Here is a 15,851-nt window from a genome sequence, read left to right on the forward strand (position 1 = left end):
TGTGGCAGTTCTATTTCCAGTTTTTTAAGGAATTTTGACACTGTTCTCCATAGTGGCTGTACTAGTTTGCATTCCTACCAACAGTGTAAGAGGGTTCCCTTTTCTCCGCACCCTCTCCAGCATTTATTATTTGTAGACTTTTTGATAGCAGCCATTCTGACTGGCATGAGATGGTACCTCATTGTGGTTTTGATTTGCATTTCTCTGATAATGAGTGATGTTTAGCATCCTTTCATGTGTTTGTTAGCCATCTGTATATCTTCTTTGGAGAACTGTTTAGTTCTTTGGCCCATTTTTTGATTGGGTCATTTATTTTTCTGGAATTGAGCTGCATGAGCCGCTTATATATTTTTGAGATTAATTCTTGTCAGTTGCTTTGTTTGCTGTTGTTTTCTCCCATTTTGAAGGCTGTCTTTTCACCTTGCTTATAGTCTCCTTTGTTGTGCAGTAGCTTTTAAGTTTAATTAGGTCCCATTTGTTTATTTTTGCTTTTATTTCCATTACTCTGGGAGGTGGATCATAGAGGATTCTGCTGTGATTTATGTCAGAGAGTGTTTTGCCTATGTTTTCCTCTAGGAGTTTTATAGTTTCTGGTCTTACACTTAGATCTTTAATCCATTTTGAGTTTTGTGTATGGTGCTAGAAAGTGTTCTAGTTTCATTCTTTTACAAGTAGTTGACCAGTTTCCCCAGCACCACTTGTTAAAGAGATTGTCTTTTCTCCATTGTATATTTTTGCCTCCTTTGTCAAAGATAAGGTGTCCATAGGTGTGTGGATTTATCTCTGGGCTTTCTATTTTGTTCCATTGATCTATATATACCTGAATTTATGCCAGTACCATACTGTCTTAATGACTGTAGCTTTGTAGTGGAGCCTGAAGTCAAGGCAGGTTGATTCCTCCAGTTCCATTCTTCTTTCTCAAGATGCTTTGGCAATTGCTGGTTTTTTTTTGTATTTCCATAAAAATTCTGAATTTATTTGTTCTAGTTCTCTGAAAAATACCATTGGTAGCTTGATAGAGATTGCATTGAATCTACAGATTGCTTTGGGTAGTATACTCATTTTCACTCTATTGATTCTTCCAATCCATGCTGCTGCTGCTAAATCACTTCAGTCGTGTCTGACTCTGTGCGACCCCATAGATGGCAGCCCACCAGGCTCTGCCGTCCCTGGGATTCTCCAGGCAAGAACACTGGAGTGGGTTGCCATTTCCTTCTCCAGTGCGTGAAAGTGAAGTCACTCAGTCCTGTCTGACTCTTCGTGACCCCATGGGCTGTAGTCTACCAGGCTCCTCCGTCCATGGTATTTTCCAGGCAAGAGTACTGGAGTGGGTTGCCATTTCCTTCTCCATCCGATCCATGAACATGGTATATTTCTCCATCTATTTGTGTCATCTTTGATTTCTTTCATCAGTGTTTTATAGTTTTCTATATATAGGTCTTTTGTTTCTTTAGGTAGATTTATTCCTAAGTATTTTTATTCTTTTTGTTGCAATGGTGAATGGAATTATTTCCTTAATTTCTCTTACTGTTTTCTCATTGTTAGTGTATAGGAATGGAAGGGATTTCTCTGTGTTAATTTTATATCCTGCAACTGTACTATATTCATTGATTAGCTCTAGTAATTTTCTGGTGGAGTCTTTAGAATTTTCTATGTAGAGGATCATGTCATCTGCAAACAGTGAGAGTTTTACTTCTTTTCCAATCTGGATTCCTTTAATTTCTTTTTCTTCTCTGATTGCTGTGGCTAAAGCTTCCAAAACTATGTTGAATAGTAGTGGTGAGAATGGGCACCCTTGTCCTGTTCCTGACTTTAGGGGAAGTGCTTTCAATTTTTCACCATTGAGGGTAATGTTTACTGTGGGTTTATCATATATGGCTTTTATTATGTTGAGGTATGTTCCTTCTATTTCTGCTTTCTGGAGGGGTGTTTTTTTTTTGTATCATAAATGGATGTTGAATTTTGTCAAAGGCTTTCTCTGCATCTATTGATATAATCATATGGTTTTTATCTTTCAGTTTGTTAATGTCGTGTATCACATTGATTGATTTGCAAATATTGAAAAATCCTTGCATCTCTGGGATAAAGCCCACTTGGTCATGATGTATGATCTTTTTAATATGTTGTTGGATTCTGTTTGCTAGAATTTTTTAAGGATTTTTGCATCTGTGTTCAACAGTAATATTGGCCTGTGAAAGTGAAAGTGAAGTCGCTCAGTCGTGTGCGACTCTTTGCAACCCGTGGACTGTAGCCCACCAAGCTCCTCCGTCCATGGGATTCTCCAGGCAAGAATACTGAAGTGGGTTGCCATTTCCTTCTCCAGGGGATCTTCCCAACCCAGGGATCGAACCCAGGTCTCCCACATTGCAGGCAGACACTTTAACCTCTGCACCACTAGCCTGTAGTTTTGTTTTTTTGTGGCATCTTTGTCTGGTTTTGCTGTTAGAGTGATAGTGGCCTCATAGAGTTTGGAAGTATACCTTCTGCAATTTTCTGGAAGAGTTTTAGTAGGATAGGTGTCAGCTCTGCTCTAAATTTTTGGTAGAATTCAGCTGTGAAACTGTCTCATCCTGGGCTTTTGTCTGCTGGAAGATTTCTAATTACAGTTTCGAGTTCCGTGTTTGTGATGGGTCTGTTAAGATTTTCTATTTCTTTTTCGTTCAGTTTTGGAAAGTTATACTTTTCTACGAATTTGTCCATTTCTTCAAAGTTGTCCATTTTATTGGCATATAGTTGCTGATAGTAGTCTCTTATGATTCTTTGTATTTCTGTGTTGTCTGTTGTGATTTCTCCATTTTCATTTCTAATTTTGTTGATTTGATTCTTCTCCCTTTTTTTCTTGCTGAGTCTGGCTAATGGTTGTCTATTTTATTTATCTTGTCAAAGAACCAGCTTTTGGCTTTGTTGATTTTTGCTGTGATCTCCTTTGTTTCTTTTTCATTTATTTCTGCCCTAGTTTTTATGATTTCTTTCCTTCTACTAACCGTAGGGTTCTTCATTTCTTCTTTTTCTAGTTGCTTTAGGTGTAGAGTTAGGTTATTTATTTGATTTTTCTCTTGTTTCTTGAGGTAAGCTTATATTGCTATGAACCTTCCCCTTAGCACTGCTTTTACTGAATCCCATAGATTTTGGGTTGTTGTGTTTTCATTTTCATTTATTTCTATGCATATTTTGATTTCTTTTTTTATTTCTTCTGTGATTTGTTGGTTATTCAGAAGCATGTTGTTTAGCCACCATATGTTTGTATTTTTAATAATTATTTTCCCTGTAATTGACATCTAATCTTCTGCATTGTGGTCAGAAAAGATGCTTGAAATGATTTCAGTTTTTTTGCATTTACCAAGGCTAGATTTATGGCCCAGGATGCGGTCTCTCCTGGAGAAGGTTCTGTGTGCACTTGAGTAAAAGGTGAAATTCATTGTTTTGGGGGGAAATGTCCTATAGATATCAGTTAGGTCTAACTGGTCCATTGTATCATTTAAAGCTTGTGTTTCCTTGCCAATTTTCTGTTTAGTTGATCTGTCCATAGGTGTGAGTGCTGTATTAAAGTCTCCCACTATTACTGGGTTACTGTTAATTTCCCCTTTCATACTTGTTAGCATTTGCCTTACATATTGTGGTGCTCCTATGTTGGGTGCATATATATTTATAATTGTTATACCTTCTTCTTGGATTGATCCTTTGATCATTATGTAGTGTGCTTGTCTCTTTTCACAGCCTTTATTTCAAAGTCTATTTTATCTGATATGAGTATTACTACTTCTGCTTTCTTTTGGTCTCCATTTGCGTGAAATCTCTTTTTCCAACCCTTCACTTTCAGTCTGTTTGTGTCCTTTGAGGTAGGTCTCTTGTAGCCAGCATGTATAGGGATCTTGTTTTTATATCCATTCAGCCAGTCTTTGCCTTTTGGTTGAGGCATTCATCCTATTTACATTTAAGGTAATTATTGATAAGCATGATCCTGTTGCCATTTACTTTGTTGTTTTGGGTTCGAGTTTATACACCTTTTCTGTGTTTCCTGTCTAGAGAAGATCCTTTAGCATTTGTTGAAGAGCTGGTTTGGTGGTGCTCAATTCTCTCAGCATTTGCTTGTCTGTAAAGCTTTTGAAATCTCCTTCATATTTGAATGAGATCCTTGCTGGGTACAGTAATCTGGGCTGTAGGTTTTTCTCTTTCATCACTTTAAGTATGTCTTGCCATTCCCTTTTGGCCTGAAGAGGTTCTCTTGAAAGATCCTCTGTTATCCTTATGGGAATCCCCTTGTATGTTATTTGTTGTTTTTCCCTTGCGGCTTTTAATATTTGTTCTTTGTGTTTGATCTTCGTTAATTTGATTAATATGTGTCTTGGGGTGTTTTGCCTTGGGTTTATCCTGTTTGGGACTCTCTGGGTTTCTTGGACTTGGGTGGCTATTTCCTTCCCCATTTAGGCAAGTTTTCAACTATTATCTACCTAAGTATTTTCTCATGCCCTTTCTTTTTTGTCTTCTTCTTCTGGGACTCCTATGATTCGAATGTTGGGGTGTTTGACATTGTCCCAGAGGTCTCTGAAGTTGTCCTTATTTCTTTCAATTCTTTTTTCTTTTTTCCTGTCTGCTTCATTTATTTCCACCATTCTATCTTCCACCTCACATCCTCTCTTCTGCCTCAGTTATTCTACTGTTGGTTCCCTCCAGAGTGTTTTTGATCTCAGTTATTGCATTATTCATTATTGATTGACTCCTTTATTTCTTCTAGGTCCTTGTTAAACATTCCTTGCATCTTCTCAATCCTTGTCTCCATTCTATTTATCTGTAACTCCATTTTGTTTTCAAGATTTTGAATAATTTTTGCTATCATTATTCTGAATTCTTTTTCAAGTAGACTCCCTATCTCCTCCTCTTTGTTTGGTTTGGTGGGCATTTATCATGTTCCTTTACCTGCTGAATATTTCTCTCTTTTCATCTTGTTTAGATGGCTGTGTTTGGGGTGGCCTTTCTGTGTGCTGGAAGTTTTTGGTTCCTGTTTAGTGTGGATGTTCTTCCCTGTGGGTGGGATTGGATGAGTGGCTTGTCAAGGTTTCCTGATTAGGGAAGCTTGCACCTGTGTTCTGGTGGGTGGAGCTAGATCTCTTCTGTCTGGAGTGCAGTGAAGTGTCCAGTAGTGAGTTTTGAGGTGCCTGTGGGTTTGGTGTGACTTTTGGCTGCCTGTATTTTAATGCTTAGGGTTATGTTCCTGCATTGTGGGAGAATTAGCTTGGTATGTCTTGCTCTGAAACTTTTTAGCTCTTGAGTGGAGCTTGGTTTCAGTGTAGGTCTGGAGGCTTTTGGATGAGCTCTTGTTGATTAATGTTCCCTGGAGTCAGGAGTTTTCTGGTGTTCTCAGCTTTTGGATTTTGGCCTCCTGCCTGTGGTTTTCAGTCTTATTTTTACAGTAGCCTCAAGACTTCTCCATCCATACTGTACTGATGATAAAATGACTAGGTTAATGGGGAAAAGATTCTCCACAGTGAGGGACACCCAGAGAGGTTCCCAGAGTTACATGGAGAAGAGAAGAGGGAGGAGGGAGATAGAGGTGACCAGGAGGAGAAGAGGGGGAATCAAAAGGGAGGAGAGCAGTCTAGCCAGTAATCAGTTCCCTATGTGCTCTCCACAGTCTGGAACACCCAGAGAGGTTCACAGAGTTACATAGAGAAGAGAAGAGGAAGGAGATAGCGGTGACCAGGAGGAGAAGAGGGGAATCAAAAGGAGAGAGACAGATCTAGTAAGTAATCAGTTCCCTAAGTGTTCTCCACAGCCCAGAATACCCAAAGTGATTCACAGAGTTGAGTTGAGATGAGAAGGGGGAGGGAGGAGATAGATTTGACCTGAGGGAGAAAAGGGAGAGTCAAAAGGGGGAGAGGGCAATGAAGCCAGTAATCACACTCCTAAGTAAAAATGGGTACTGAGGATTGGATTATTAAAGATACAAAATTGATAACAAATACCAAAAAGCAAAGATTAAAAATCTAGAGTAGAGGTTAGACTCTCAAAAATACAATATTAAAAAAAGTCACAAAAAATTATAAAAAATATATATGAAATAGGGTCTTTTTTTGGCAAGGTAATAGTAGGTTATAAAAATGAAAATTAAAGGAGTAATAAAGAACTTAAAAATAAGACATTAAAAAATTTTTAAAAATGATAAAAGTAAAATATATCTAGGAGTATCTCTGGAGCTGTTGAGGGCAGTGTGGGGTCAGTTCAGTTTCAGATAGTTCCTTGTTCCAGCTTATACTTCTTCTCAAGGGCTCTAGGCTGCTTCCAGTGTTGTTGGTGCCACGTACAGGGTTTTAATTGTTGCACCTGTCACTCCCAGAGCAGTTCCCTCTTCTTTGTGTATTTTGGCTTCCTCTGTTTGCAAGTCTCTTCAGTGTCTTAATTTCTGCCTGAAACCAGGGGGCGAAGGTGGTCATTTATTTAGGCTTACTTGTTCAGTTGTGCTGTGGGGAGGGAGGAACACTGCAAACAAATATTACTGGCGTGTGTGCGGAGTGTTTGCAGTGCCTGGGCCAGACTGAGTTTGCCCCTGCTCATGGCATGTGTGCTTTCCCAGTCTACACTGCTCAGGCTCCAGGTCGCTCTGTAGGGGAACTGTCTAAAGCGGGCCCTGGGTTGCGTGCACTTCCCAGGTCTAAGCTGCTCAGGTTCAGGTTCTCAGGTACTCCACAAAGGCATAGACATGGTTGGGCCTGAGTTTTGTGCCCTTCCCAGGTCCAAGCAGCTCAGGTGACTAGGTGCTTGGCAATTGCACTCTCCGCAAGTGAGGGGTGTGTCTTATCACCTCCCCGATTCCAGCCACTTGATTTCCTGGTTGCATAGTGGGAGCATTATCTCAGTTGTGCCATGTGATCTCTGGCTGCGGCCCTCCTGGCAGATGTCAGCCGTCCAGGATCCCAGGAAGACTTGGTTAGCAACTGGGAACCTGCTTGCAGGATGCTGTCTCTGGGGCCGAGATTGCCCCTCGCCCTCCGACTCTGGCTGTTGCCCGCCTGCCTCTTTGCCTCCGGCTAGTCCGCAGCTGGCTAGCTCTCCTCTGGTATTCGCTCAGCCCTTTGTTCTGTGAGCGGGCCGGCAGTGCCTTAGGTTAGAGCTTTTCGCCAGAAAGTTCTCTCTCTTTTTCTTTTTTTCTCTCTCTCTGGCTACCTCACAGTTTGGGTTGCTATCTCACGTTAGCTCCCTCAGATTGTCCTCAGGGCATTCAGGCCTAGTCCTTACCCTAAGCAGTGCAGTCTGCACCTCCCTGTTCAGCCCCTGCTTGCTGCTGGTGGACTCGAGTGTCTGGGCTACTACTCTGCTGGGAGTTGCGGTTAGGTGTGTAACCTGTGGGTTTTTTTTTTTTTTTTTTCCTCATCCTGGTTATGTTCCCCTCTGAGATTCTAAAACTCCCTACAGACCTGCCACTGAGAGGGTTTCCTGGTGTTTGAAAACCTCCTGCTTCACGACTGCCTCCCTGGGACGGGTGCCTATCCTTAACTGTTTAGTTTCTCTTTTTATCTTTTGTAATTTGTCCTACCTCCTTTCAAAGACAATGGGCTGCCTATCTGGGTGCCTGGTGTCCTCCGCCAGCATTCAGAAGTTGTTTTGTGGAATTTGCTCAGCGTTCAAATGATCTTTCGATGAATTTGTGGGGGAGAAAGTGGTCTCCCCATCCTAGTCCTCCATCATCGTAGCTTGAACTTCAGATGCCTTTACACTTGGAAAAACTGATTAATCCTTATGCGTTGTTTAAAAAGCCAGAGCTAAGAAGGAAAATTTTTCTGGTCTGATTCTAGTCAAAGGCAGTTTCACTTCATGTCAAATACAGATTATTTAAAAGTCCAGATAGTGACTTACTGTGTGGAGAATGTTGGATCTCACCAAAAAAGTTACCCCACATCCAAGGGCAAGGAGAAGCCCCAGCAAGATGGTAGGAGGGGTGAAATTACATTTAGAATCAAACCCCACACCTGCCAGAGATGCTCAGAGGGCGCCAACAAAACCTTGTGGGCACCAGGACCCAGAGACCCCACAGAGACTGAGCCAGACCTGCCTTTGAATGTCTCCTGTGGAGATATGGGTCAGCAGTGGCCTGCTACAGGGGCAGGGGCTCTGGGTGCAGCAGACCTGGGTATGGCATAAGCCCTCGTGGAGGAGGTTGCCATTAACCCCACCATAGAGTCACCAGAACTTACTTAGGACTGGGGAAACAGACTGTTGGAGGGCACAAACAGAACCTATGCACCCCAGGACCCAGGAGAAAAGAGCAGTGACCTTACAAGAGACTGACCCACACTTGCATGTGAGTGTTCAAGAGTCTCCAACAGAGGCGTGGGTTGGTGGTGGCCTGCTGCAAGGTCGGGGGCACTGAGTGCAGCAGTGAGTGCACAGGGCCTTTTGAAGGAGGTCACCATTATCTTCATTACCTCGACCATAGTTTGGTCTCAGATCAAACAACAGAGAGGGAACACAGCCCCACCCATCAACAGAAAATTGTATTAAAGAGTTACTGAGCATGGCCCCGCCCATCAGAACAAGACCCAGTCCCCACCCCACCCCTCCCAAGTCAGTCTCTCCCGTCAGGAAGCTTCCATAAGCCTCTTATTCTTATCCATCAGAGGGTAGAGGAATGAAAACCACCATCACAGAAAACTAATCAAACTGATCACATGGACCACAGCCTTGTCTAACTCAATGAAACTATGAGCCATGCTGTGTAGGGCCACCCAAGATGGATGGGTCATAATGGAGAGTTCTGACAAAACGTGGTCCACTGGAGAAGGCAATGGCAAACCACTTCAGTATTCTTGCCTTGAGAACCCCATGAATAGTATGAAAAGGCAAAAGATATGACACTGAAAGATGAACTCCTCAGGTCGATAGGTGCCCAATATGCTGGAGAAGAGTGGAGAAATAACTCCAGAAAGAATGAAGAGACAGAGGCAAAGCAAAAACAGCGCCTAGTTGTGGCTGTGACTGGTGATGGAAGTCAAGTCTGATGCTATAAAGAACAATACTGGATAGGAACCTGAAATGCTAGGTCCATGAATCAAGGTAAATTGGAAGTGGTCAAACAGGAGATGGCAAGAGTGAACATCGACATTTTAGGATCAGTGAACTCAAATGGACTGGAATGGGTGAATTTAACTCAGATGACCATTATATCTACTACAATGGATAGGGAAGCCTGGTGTGGTGCAGACCATGGGGTCGCAAAGAGTCGGACATGAGCGAGTGAGTGAAGTGAACTGAACTGGTCCTTGAGTGGATGAAACTCTCTTCACACTTGGAGGCATGCACATACTTCAGTGCTGCTCTGCACAGAGTATGTGATTGCAATTGTTCGTGCCTGATCTGTTGACAGAAGACATGCTACTCTGTCTGCTGTGAGCACTTGGGGGCCTGATGCTGACCAGGGTTGAATACAGACTTGAGCTGGCTCAGCTGCCCATGGTAGGGGTGTCCTTGAGCTCCCTTTCTCTGATGCCGTACCCCACTGCCCCACCTCCAGGAGTGATGTCACAGTCCCACACCTGCAGGTACGGCAGCCTCATGCCTTCTTTCAATAGAAGAAGTGAAATTTGTGACAGGTAAGGGGATCAAAGAAGTGTTTTTTTTTAAAATTCTATTCATCCTTAAAAAGGCTTTGCTTTTCAAGGTTTTGCAGTAGACAGTTGAGCTTACCTAGTTGTGATGTAATCTTGCTTGAATATGATAAAAGGGAAGGTCAAAAAGAGAATAGAATGACCGTATTGCCTGGTAGTTTTGAGTTTTCCATCAGGTCAGGCTGGAAAATACCTGGTGTTTTTGTTTATGCCTATATGCTTGTGAAATGCCGAAGCAGATGGGTGGATGTCACCAGTATTTGGTCCAAATACTCTGTGTCGGGCAGTGTTCTCAGTGGTTAGGTGTATTGACTCACTAAATCCTCAAAAAAACCTCAAGAGGGAAATACTAATATTGTCTTCATTTTATAGATGAGGAAATTGAGGCTGAAAGGGCACTTGCAATAGATGACAAAGTGAAGTGACAGGTTTTAACACAAGTGCCTTCCTTCTAAGTTGGTACCCTTAGCTCTAGGCTACCCTGTAGCTTAATCTGTTACAGGGACTTCAGCTTCTAGCCAAGGTGGAATTACAGTTCTTTGCACCTCAAAGAAAATACTAGGCAATATGTATGGGTAATAGCGTTTAAAGAGGACCAAGACCTGAGAGGGGAAACACATGAGGGTGCCCTGTGGTGGTCCCTTAACTGCATGTGGGACTTCCCAGCCATGTGGGACAGGTGGGCTGAAGCAGGATCCATGATTGAGGGGTGGAGACCAAAGCCTGAATGTAGTCTTGTCCTCAGAGTTAGTGAAGTTCACATGATCCTGTTCCTTCCAGAAAACATGAGAGATCAAAATAGTTCCAACAGCACACCTGCTAGTAAACAATACAATGAATACTATGGTCCTTCGACACCCTACATTTTTGCTTTTTGTATAATAAACTTGTTCATCTGAGTCTTTTTGTTCTATGCATAGTTTTACCATCATCAGTTAGAGGACATCCTAGCAGATTCCATTTTAGATGGTACAAGACTACACAGAAGAACTGTACAAGGAAGATCTTAATGACCCAGATAACCACAGTGGTGTGATCACTCACCTAGAGCCAGACATCCTGGAATGTGAAGTCAAGTGGGCCTTATGAACAAAGCTAGTGGGGGTGATAGAATTCCAGCTGAGCTATTTCAAATCCTAAAAGATGATGCTGTGAATGTGTTACAGTCAGTAAGCCAGCAAATTTGGAAAACTCAGCAGTGGCCCCAGGACTGGAAATGGTCAGTTTTCATTCCAGTCCCAAATGCTAGCAAAGTAATGCTCAAATTTTTCAAGCCAGTCTTCAGCAGTACATGAACTGAGAACTTCCAGATGCTCATGTTGGTTTTAGAAAAGGCAGAGGAACCAGAGATCAAACTGCCAACATCTGTTAGATCATAGAAAAAAGCAGGAGGATTCCAGAAAAACGTCTACTTCTGCTTCAATGCCTATGCTAAAACCTTTAATTGTGTGAATTACAATAAACTGTGGAAAATTCTCGGAGAAGGCAATGGCACCTCACTTCAGTACTCTTGCCTAGAAAATCCCATGGACAGAGGAGCCTGGTAGGCTGCCGTCCATGGGGTCGCAAAGAGTCAGACACGACCGAGTGACTTCACTTTCACGTTTCACTTTCATGCATTGGGGAAGGAAATGGCAATCTGCTCCAGTGTTCTTGCCTGGAGAATCCCAGGAGCAGCAGAGCCTGGTGGGCTGCCGTCTATGGGGTTGCACAGAGTTGGACACGACTGAAGCGACTCAGCGGCAATAGCAGCAGCAGTGGAAAATTCTGAAAGAAATGGGAATATCAGACCACCTGACCTGCCTCCTGAGAAATCTATATGCAGGTCAAGAAGCAACAGTTAGAACCGGATGTGAAAAAGCAGACTGGTTCCAAATTGGGAAAGGAGTACTTCAAGGCTCTATATTGTCACCCTGCTTATTTAACTTATATGCAGAGTACATCATGTGAAATGCCAGGCTGGATGAAGCACAAGCTGGAATCAAGATTGCCTTGAGAAATGTCAATAACTTCAGATATGCAGATGACAGCACCCATAGGGCACAAAGTGAAGAGGAATTAAAGAGCCTCTTGATGAAAGTGAAAGGGAAGAGTGACAAAGCTGTCTTAAAACTCAGCATTCAAAAATCTAAGATAATGGCGTCTGGTCTCATCACTTCTTGACAGATAGTTGGGAAAACAGTGAAAACAGTGAGAGACTTTATTTTCTTGGGGTCCAAAATTACTACAGATGGTGACTGCAGCCATGAAATGAAAAGCTTTTCCTTGGAAGAAAAGCTATGCCAAAACTAGATAGCATATTAAAAAGCAGAGATATTACTTTGCCCACAAAGGTTTGTATAGTCAAAACTATGGGTTTTCCAGGATGCATGGATGTGAGAGTTGGACCATAAGTAAAGCTGAGTGCTGAAGAATTGATGCCTTTGAACTGTGTTGTTGGAGAAGACTCTTGAAGAGTCCCTTGGGCTGCAAGGAGATCCAACCAGTCAATCCTAAAGGAAACCAGTCCTGAATATTCTTTGGAAGGACTGATGCTGAAGCTGAAGCTCCAATGCTTTAGCCATCTGATGCGAAGAACTCACTCATTGGAAAAGACCCTGATGCTGGGAAAGATTGAAGGCAGGAGGAGAAGGGGATGACAGGATGATATGGTTGGATGTCATCACAGACTCAATGAACATGAGTTTGAGCAGTCTCCAGGAGTTGGTGATGGACAGGGAAACCTGGCATGCTGTAGTCCATGGGGTCGCAGAGTTGGACACAACTGAGTGAGTGAACTGCACTGACTAGTGTTTTCTCAACTTTGAAAATTCTTTTCCCTGTAATAGGTCCACTCAGACTAATTTACAGGGACCAATTCTTTCGTTGTTTCAAAGCTTGAATAAGCTGTAACTGAGCAGTTTGGGGACTCCTGGACACCTGGTTTTTTGGGCTACGGGCTCTAGTTTGCTAACCCTCAACTTAGATTTCGAGACAGGTTTAACATAGTTGTGTTGTCGTTTTCTCCTGGCGATCGATTTAACCTAGTTTGGTAAATTCGATTATTTTCGGGGAGGTTTATGGGATAGACATACAGATGATACTGGCCTGAGTTTTTTGTTGTTTTTTTTTTTTTAGGATTCAGTAAATTTGAAAAGTGTTTGTTACTGTCACGAAAGAGCAAATATAAAGTAGTCACTGCTTTCAGTCTTTATGAATGCTTATGTTCATCTGAGATGGAGAAAAGAACAGCAACCCCAGAGCAGACCTGCGAACAGTCCATTTGAGAAGAGCCAGCATGCGGGGAGCTCCAGGAAGAGCAGTCTGGCTGCTCTCAGTGGCCTGTGAGCCCTGAGTGATGTGTGTGCTGAATTAAGTGTTTGACATGGAATTTGGGGAAGTACAAGGACATCTGAATACTGGGGTGGTAGGTACGATTGGTACAGAGGCAGTGCCCTGTGTACCTGTGTCCAGTGGGTTCCGGGGCCTAGTGGTACACAGGCAGCAGGTGAGAAGAGTCTCAGCAGGAGATGCCTGCAGGTTGGTGCAGACCGTGCCAGGTGGTGGGCTTTTCCTAAGGTTGTACACAAGTCTGTGTGAATCATGACTGTATTTATACCTTACAAGCAGTCAAAAATCACCAGATGGCTCTTTTTTGTTCATCACTGCTGATTCTAGTCTTCTTGGTCTGTCATGATTATATTCACTCTTCAATCTTCTCAGCTTCTAGAATATTCCTGGGTGGACTATTTATTAATGAAAATTTGAAAAGCTAGTTGGAAGCAAGAGAAAATGGTTTGAAATACATTTAAGTGAGGAATTCTGCAAAACTGTTCATACAGATTGTGCTGTAAATGTTTAAAGTAGAACATTAGCAGTTAAATGATGTTTTAATTTACAAGTTCTCTGGGGATGCCAATTTAAAATTACGGCCGTAATATATACATACGTATATAGTGTGAAAAAAATGAGTGTGACTGTTAAAAATGGAATTTTGTGTGTTTGGTAGAGATTTGACAGTTTATCAGGTAGGAGTCCCCTGCTTCATGTTTCATATACATGAAACAAATTATAAAAATGATAAATCACATTTCTCTACAAAAAAGTGACTTTTTTTCTTTAAAATTTGAACCTTTGTAGATCTTAAAATAATTCAATTGCAAAAATATGCATAAGGAACTTTGTCAAGTGCACATTTGTTGCGTTAGTTCTCAAGTGAGCTCAGTTTTCTGGACAGGAGAATTGTTGCTTCTTAAAGTTTATTCTGTTGATGATGATGTTGACCAGAGAGAATTCTTTAGCTCTCTGATGCCTCTCTATATTCTCAACATCAGAAAGTAGCCTGTTGCACTCCTTTTGTAAGTGGGACTTAACTGTTAGGATTATTGTTGAGAACCTTGGGAAAGGAAAAGAAAACTTGAGTAACAAAAGATGTAACTGATTTCATGCAGTAAAACTTATCTTTGTTGAAGGTAATGTCCTTCTGAACTAAACTTTCAGTTCATTGTTTATTTTCAAATTATAATAATCTTGATTGTCTGGTTTCTCTGGCCACAGTCCATTAAGAGAAGTAATTAGAAAGAGCACATGACCTAACAAGTGGGCAGGGACACAGACAGCAGCAAGAAGTATCCTCAGATACCTCAGAAGACCTGGCAGATTGTGAAGACATCTTCGTGTTGGTGGCAATGTGTGGGTGTGTGGTCTTGATAATGTCTAGAAGAGAATAAAGCAGAGAGTCTCTCAGGAGGGAAGAGGATTCATGAACTTGCCAGTAGTTCCAACCCTGTTTCTGTGGAATCTTCCCTCATCTTTGGAATGAGGATTCTGCCCTTCCCAGCAGACGAAGTCTAGAAGGGCTTATCTTTAGGTATTGTGGTTACTTAATTGTAGAGATGCTCTTCTCAGGGAGATGGTCTTCAGGTTCAGTGTGATTCCAAGGACAATACTAGGACGTGAGCCAGGCTCTGGGTGCAGGATCTGGGGAAATTTAAAGTAAATGCTGGGCCACCAGCTTGTCACCCCTCTGTCTGAGTACTCCCATTGCAATAGTTAGATGGTAATCTCCAGGAAAAGCTAAAGAAAAAAAAATACGAAAACAAGCCTTGACAAATACTTTGTGATGCTGGTCAAGTTTAAGAGCTTTTAGTGTTGAGACTTTGAAATAAGAAGCCCTGTGAGGTGCGGGTCTGCCAGTAGATGAGCGAGAGTATGTGCGCACTTGGACCTGTGCAGGAACGTCTCCTCCAGGGGGTGGAACCCCTGACCAGAGGTTGGTTGTCAGTCTTGTTTTGGGAGACTTTCATCCAGCAGCATAATTACCTCCTCTTATCGTTTGTGAGCCATCCCTGCCTCAGAAAATGGACACACACACACATGAAAAAATACCAGAAAGTGACTGGTGGTGGTTGTTGATAGTAACCGGTGTAGTAAAAGTGTGTGTTAGTTGCTCAGTTGTGTCCAGCTCTTTGCAACCCCATGGGCTGTAGCCTGCGTCTGCCCATGGAATTTTCCAGGCAAGAATATCAGAGTGAGTATGCATTCTTTTCTCCAAAGGATCTTCTGGACCCAGGGATCAAACCCAGGTCTCCTGCATTGCAGGCAGATTCTTTACCATCTGAGCCACCAGGGGAGCCCCCCCAGTAATTAACATTTTCTTAAATTAGCTGATCGTTTTGGAAGTTATTGAGTGTTTACATATGTCACTTACTGATTTTTTTTAGCAAGGGAAAGTTTACTGTGAAAACTGGCCTGGGAACCAGTAGCATTTCGAGGAAACAGTGGCTCTTCTTCAGTAAGATTGATTCAAGGACTGATTGCCAGGAAGTGGGACATTTGAGAACCCTGCATGCTGGTATGTCAAGTGGTTCAAGAATTCAAATCTTGATAACTCTTAATTAACAGTGAGGTAGGTATTCTCCTTGAAAAGATTAGTGTTTGTAGGACTCACATGTCACTGTGGCTTTCTGTTTCTGTTTGTATCCTGTTCCAGCCACTGACTGCTTTGTCTTCCAGGCCTCTCCCTTCCCTGAGTTCCTGCTCCACCTCCTGATATTGCCTCTGAGGCAGAGCCCTTCCTTTGTGCCTGTGTGTCCTCTCCTCACAGGTGTTAGTCTCAAAGGAGCCCTGCCTGTGCCGTGCACACAGTAGGTGCTCAGTAACCACTTGCCTCACAGGGCTCTGAGCTTCCAAAAATGGTAATTGTCTGGATTCCAGAAGCCTTAGTCATGACAGAGACGGGGCACTGAGTGGACTGAGGCTGCCAACAGGGAG

General features: G+C 42.5%; 1 protein-coding gene across 8 annotated transcripts in view; it reads left to right on the forward strand.

Annotated features, from left to right (window-relative positions):
- The window catches only part of DIP2C (disco interacting protein 2 homolog C), a 308,773-nt gene that overhangs the window by 102,651 nt on the left and 190,271 nt on the right, over positions 1–15,851 (forward strand). Inside the window, exon 1 of one of the 8 annotated variants that reach the window (XM_060397585.1) lies at positions 5,718–5,740. The exons of the other annotated variants lie outside the window; for them this stretch is intronic. The gene's annotated coding sequence lies outside the window, so the exon portion shown is untranslated. Of the gene's footprint in view, positions 1–5,717; positions 5,741–15,851 lie in introns of those variants that run through there. 8 annotated transcript variants of the gene reach the window in all.

Source organism: Ovis aries, chromosome 13 (assembly GCF_016772045.2).
Source record: "Ovis aries strain OAR_USU_Benz2616 breed Rambouillet chromosome 13, ARS-UI_Ramb_v3.0, whole genome shotgun sequence".
Classification (NCBI taxonomy): domain Eukaryota; kingdom Metazoa; phylum Chordata; class Mammalia; order Artiodactyla; family Bovidae; genus Ovis; species Ovis aries.